Source organism: Bison bison, unplaced genomic scaffold (genome assembly GCF_000754665.1).
Source record: "Bison bison bison isolate TAMUID 2011002044 unplaced genomic scaffold, Bison_UMD1.0 scf7180017864035, whole genome shotgun sequence".
In the NCBI taxonomy this organism is placed as follows: domain Eukaryota; kingdom Metazoa; phylum Chordata; class Mammalia; order Artiodactyla; family Bovidae; genus Bison; species Bison bison.
This window is the reverse complement of record NW_011494607.1, coordinates 17,861,879-17,867,878: the sequence shown is the minus strand read 5'-3', so window position 1 is coordinate 17,867,878 and position 6,000 is coordinate 17,861,879.

Below are 6,000 nucleotides of genomic sequence, written 5' to 3'. Positions count from 1 at the left end.
TGAGAGTCCCTTGGACTGCAAGGAGATCCAACCAGTCCATTCTAAAGGAGATCAGTCCTGGGTGTTCTTTGGAAGGAATGATGCTAAAGCTGAAACTCCAGTACTTTGGCCACCTCATGCGAAGAGTTGACTCATTGGAAAAGATTCTGATGCTGGGAGGGATTGGGGGCAGGAGGAGAAGGGGACAACAGAGGATGAGATGGCTGGATGGCATCACCGACTTGATGGACGTGAGTTTGAGTGAACTCTGGGAGATAGTGATAGACAGGGAGACCTGGTGTGCAGCAATTCATGGGGTCGCAAAGAGTCGGAAATGACTGAGTGACTGAATCTCTCTAACCATTTATGGCTCCCTCTGCTTATTCTGATCCTCCTCCCTTTGTCCAGAAGGCTATTTTCTATTCACCTGTTAAGATTCATCTCAAAGGTTGACTCCTCATGCAAGCTTTGCCTGATTCTTCTGCACAGCCCCCCTACCCCAACTGCTCTTTCTTTGGTGCCCAGTTGGAATATATAATATTCATATTCTGTTTGCTGGTTAACTTTTCTGATCTTTTTTCATGCTCTGACCCCAACATACACATCCAGTGACTAAATCATAAAGTCTTTTAAGTAGGAGTGATATAGTCTCTACTTTTCTATCATCTATTTTTAGCATAATATCTGACACTAAGCAGATGGGTGCTTAATCATTCTCCCATAAATGACTCAGTGGACAAGAAACAAATCAATGCATATATTCAGGATATAAAAAAATCTTCTATCTCTTTTTCTAGGAGTGTGCTTTTTTTTTTTTAGACAAATGCTGAGCAAAAAGGATTTTTCAGACTCTACACAGATATTATATCATTCTATTACTGAGGAAAGAGATTGACTTGACAGCTGACACAGAGAAAGCAAAACTACACAAGTATTTTTCTTTTGTCTTTTTCTTCAAGGAGAATGACTTACAAACAGGAAAGGCTAAAAATGATGAAGGGGTAAATGTGAAAAGACAGTAGGAAAGTACTGAGATTCTTTAAATGAATCAAAACCTCTAGGCTAGGTGAATTTCTTCCTACAAAACTGAAAAAAGTTAGACACGACTGCAGAGCCTCAACTCATAACCTTTGACAAAGACTGCTAGAAAATCAGAAATGGGAAAGCTTTCTCTGATTAAAAAAAAAAAGACAAGAAATAAAGTTAGAAACTTCAAGTAAATGAGTATGACCTATCACTGATAAAATTTCAGAAAAGTTTTTTAAAAGGTTATTAGATTAGCACTGAGAACACAAAGTGATGCTCATTGCTATCTTGAAAGAATTCATCTACAACAAATTATTCTAAACAAATCCCTTTTCTTCCTCTTATATCCTTATATTTTTGGGAAAAAATGATAACATGAATAAAGAATTTGCAGTGGACATCAAGTATGTGAATTTCAGAACAAAATTTGATCAATGTCTCTTAATATTTCTTTTGTGATAAAAGGATTTGACTTATCTTGGTGGTAAGTGTTTAGTTAAGTAGTTTAGTTAAGTAGACATAAACTAATCAAATGGCCATGCCCTCAAAATCATGTGATATAGTGTTGATACCATGGAGGGGTAGGGTCTTGTCTTTAGCTGTATTCTAGAGCAGCTTATTATTTATTTGGATACATATGTAGAAAATAAAAAAATCTTGAATATGTAGATCCAAAACTGGTAGGTAAGTTGGTTATCACATTTTGAAAATACGTCAAAACTTTGAAAAAATTGTCCAAAAGTAATTAAGTTAAATGAGTTGAGGTAAATATAAGTTGAATAATGACACCATAGAAAAGAATGGACCTGGTTTCAGTTCACAGGGGAAAGAGCCTACAATATAGCAAGTATTACAGGGGAAAACTTATTCTCCATTACTCATGTTTCCCAGGGGAGGGACTTCCCTGGAGCAGCCCTGCACCAGTGGTTTCCGCTTCCACATTTACTCACTGCTCTCTGGAGGAAGGAAGTGCTGCTAGATTGGTGGGTGTCAGCTACTGGTATCTTCACTCTTCACCCACTTATGGGTAGAACTATTCAGTGGAAAACTGATAATTACTGGAGATTTGCTTTCCTTGCTTCTGCCTCAGTTTGGCTGAAGGCAGCAGTCCTGGGTCAGTTCATTGTGCCTCCTCTTCAGATGAAAAAATTCCTCCATCTGGTCTCCCTGGTTTCTGGACCGGGGGTTCTGTGAATGGGTGGTTAGTGTAGTATCTACAGCCCCTGCAGTTAGACACTCAAGACATGTCTTCCTATATAATTTTTTCAGGATAATAGTTCACATCATGAACTGCTTCCATCTGATTCAATTCATCACTTATTTGGTTTCAAATCCCAACAGTAGGTGCTTAATTAATGTTTATTGATTATTAAATGAAAACCAGAGAGTTGAGAGGACCACATCACTTTCCTATTATGTGGTGCTCATGCCACTGACTGCTTTATTTGGATTGTTTTCTTTGATCTCACTCTCACATAGAGACTTCTGTCAAATGTCTACTTATATCTGAGTGGGCAAATAAAAACCAATAGAACCTCTGTATGTGTGGGTAGGCATTGTCAAATGAGGTTTTGTTTTGTTTTGTTTTTAGGCATTATGGGGTTTGGGGATAAAAACTCAGATGTCAGCAGCTTTAACCTTTTTCTCATGGACTGGTTAATAAACTGAGATTTTTCAGATAAATTCCTTCCAGCCTTCCGCTTGGATGATATAATCATGGATACTAGCATTTCAGGACTTGGGTAGGAAGTAAGGTTGGAGATTCCATATTCAGGATGAAAGCTTTCACCAATGCCCCTGATTCCAGTGAGGGACCCCTGACCTCAACTGTACTAGCTCTCTTGTCTAGTGACCTCAGTTATATTATTTACAAAGAATAAACTTCTTGTCATCCCTTAAGGGCTTCCCTGGTGGCTCAGTGATAAAGAATTCGCCTGGCAATACAAAAGACACAGGTTCAATCCCTGGGTCAGAAAGATCCCCTGGAGAAGGAAATGGAAACCCACTCCAGTATTCTTGCCTGGAAAATCCCCATGGACAGAGGAGCCTGGCAGGCTGTAGTCCATGGGGTCACAAAAAGTCAGACATAACCTACAAATAAACAACAACAACAACATCTGGTAAGGAGGGTACCATTGGGTTCTGATTGCTTCCTAAATCATGTTTTTATCATTTTTTAAATTCTTAGCCCCACCTTCATTCAGGCTTGCATAAATATTTATTATCATCCAGTTACTGGAGCCTTCTGAGAATTTTTTAGAATTGTGTAAGTCAGATTGCTTCTTGACTCCTTCCATAGTCAGGTAAGGATCCATCTTCTCAGATCTGTTCAATCAGTTAAAAACTTTTCATCTATTGTCAGTTGTTGCTACTCTCTTCTTTCCCATTTTTCCCCCATGAGTACCTTTCTCCCCAATTCCTTTACTGAGGTTATAGTAGGACTTTACTGGGGGTGCGGAGTAGGAGTGGTAGAGGATAATGCATGTATCCAGCCTGCCATACTTGGGTGGTGTTTTCATTTCACAGGTTTCTTATGTTTTTGTCTCCTGGAGCAAGAGTGAAGGCTAAATTTAATGACTAGGAATGATAACCAAGCTTTTTGCTTTGCAAAGTCTTCCCAATGATCAAAGGGCCACCTATTGTCATTAAACATTTAATTACAATATAGCCAATCTTTTCATCGCTTGTTGGTCTAGGGATATATATTAATAAAAACTTAAAAAGATAGTTAATAGCAAAATTTTATATGATATTTCTTCATTTACTTAGTGCCTCTCTTCATTATAAAGTTCAGTTCAGTTCAATTCAGTCACTCAGTCATGTCTGACTCTTTGAGATTCCATGGACCACAGCATGCCAGGCTTCCCTGTCTATCATCAGCTCTCGGAGTTTACCCAAACTCATGTCCATTGAGTTGGTGATGCCATCCAACCATCTCATTCTCTGTCATCCCCTTCTCCTACCTTCAATCTTTCCCAGAATCAGGGTCTTTTCCAATGAGTCAATTCTTCCCATAAAGTGGCCAAAGTACTGGAGTTTTAGCTTCAACATCAGTCCCTCCAATGAACACTCAGGACTGATCTCCTTTTGGATGGACAGGTTGAATCTCCTTGTAGTCCAAGGGACTCTCAAGAGTCTTCTCCAACATCACAGTTCAAAAGCATCAATTTTTCAGTGCTCAGCTTTCATTATAGTCCAACTCTCAAATCCATACATGACTACTGGAAAAACCATAGCCTTGACTAGATGGACCTTTGCTGAAAAAGTAATGTCTCAGCTTTTGAATATGCTGTATAGGTTGGTCATAACTTTCCTTCCAAGGAGTAAGAGTCTTTTAATTTCATGGCTGCAGTCACCATCTGCATTGATTTTGGAGACCAAAAAAATAAAGTTAGCCACTGTTTCCACTGTTTCCTCATCTATTTGCCATGAAGTGATGGGACTGGATGCCATGATCTTCGTTTTCTGAATGTTGAGCTTTAAGCCAACTTCTTCACTCTCCTTTTTAATTTTCAGCAAGAGGCTGTTTAGTTCTTCTTCCTTTTCTGCCATAAGGGTGGTGTCATCTGCATATCTGAGGTTATTCATATTTCTCCCGGCAATCTTGATTCCAGCTGTGCTTCTTCCAGTCCAGCATTTCTCATAATGTACTCTGCATATAAGTTAAAAAACCACGGTGACAATATACAGCCTTGACATACTCCTTTTCCTATTTGGAACCAGTCTGTTCCATTTCCAGTTCTAACTGTTGCTTCCAGTTGCATACAGATTTCTCAAGAGGTCAGGTGGTCTGGTATTCCCATCTCTTTCAGAATTTTCCACAGTTTCTTGTGATCCATACAGTCAAAGCTTTTGGCATAGTCAATAAAGCAGAAATAGATGTTTTTCTGAAACTCTCTTGCTTTTTGGATGATCTGGTGGGTGTTGGCAATTTGATCTCTTGTTTTTCTGCCTTTTTTAAAACCAGCTTGAACATCTGGAAGTTCATGGTTCACATATTGTTGAAGTCTGGCTTACAGAATATTGAACATTACTTTACTAGCGTATGAGATGAGTGCAATTGTGCAGTAGTTTGAGTATTCTTTGGCATTGCCTTTCTCTGGGATTGGAATGAAAACTGACCTCTTCCAGTCCTGTGGTCACTGCTGAGCCTTCCAAATTTGCTGGCATATTGAGTGCAGCACTTTCACAGCATCATCTTCCAGGATTTGAAATAGCTCAACTGAAATTCCATCACCTCCACTAGCTTTGTTTGTAGTGATGCTTCCTAAGACCCACTTCACTTCACACTCCATGATATCTGGCTCTAGGTGAGTGATCACACCATCGTGATTATCTGGGTCATGAAGATCTTTTTTGTACAGTTCTTCTGTGTATTCTTGCCCCACCTCTTCTTAATATATTCTGCTTCTGTTAGGTCCATACCATTTCTGTCCTTTATCGAGCCCATCTTTACATAAAATGTTCCCTTGGTATCTAATTTTTTTGAAGAGATCTCTAGTCTTTCCCATTCTATTGTTTTCCTGTATTTCTTTGCATTGATCTCTGAGGAAGGCTTTCTTATCTCTTCTTGCTATTCTTTGGAACTCTGCATTCAAATGGGTATATCCTTCCTTTTCTCCTTTGCTTTTGGCTTCTCTTCTTTTTACAGTTATTTGTAAGACCTCCTCAGACAGCCATTTTACCTTTTTGAATTTCTTTTTCTTAGGGATGGTCTTGATCCCTGTCTCCTGTACAATGTCACGAACCTCCATCCATAGTCCATCAGGCGCTCTGTCTAGCAGATCTAGTTCCTTAAATATATTTCTCACTTAGTAACTAATAAAAATAGTTCCATTCTTTTCATTAATAACATTTTTTTCTTAAAGTAGGCATTTAAAACATCAATTATATCATGGACACATATCATTAATTTTGATGTTGTACTGTAATAGCATTTTCATTGTATTTATTTTATAATTTCTTTACATATAAAGAAAGTGATAGTGGTGTTTT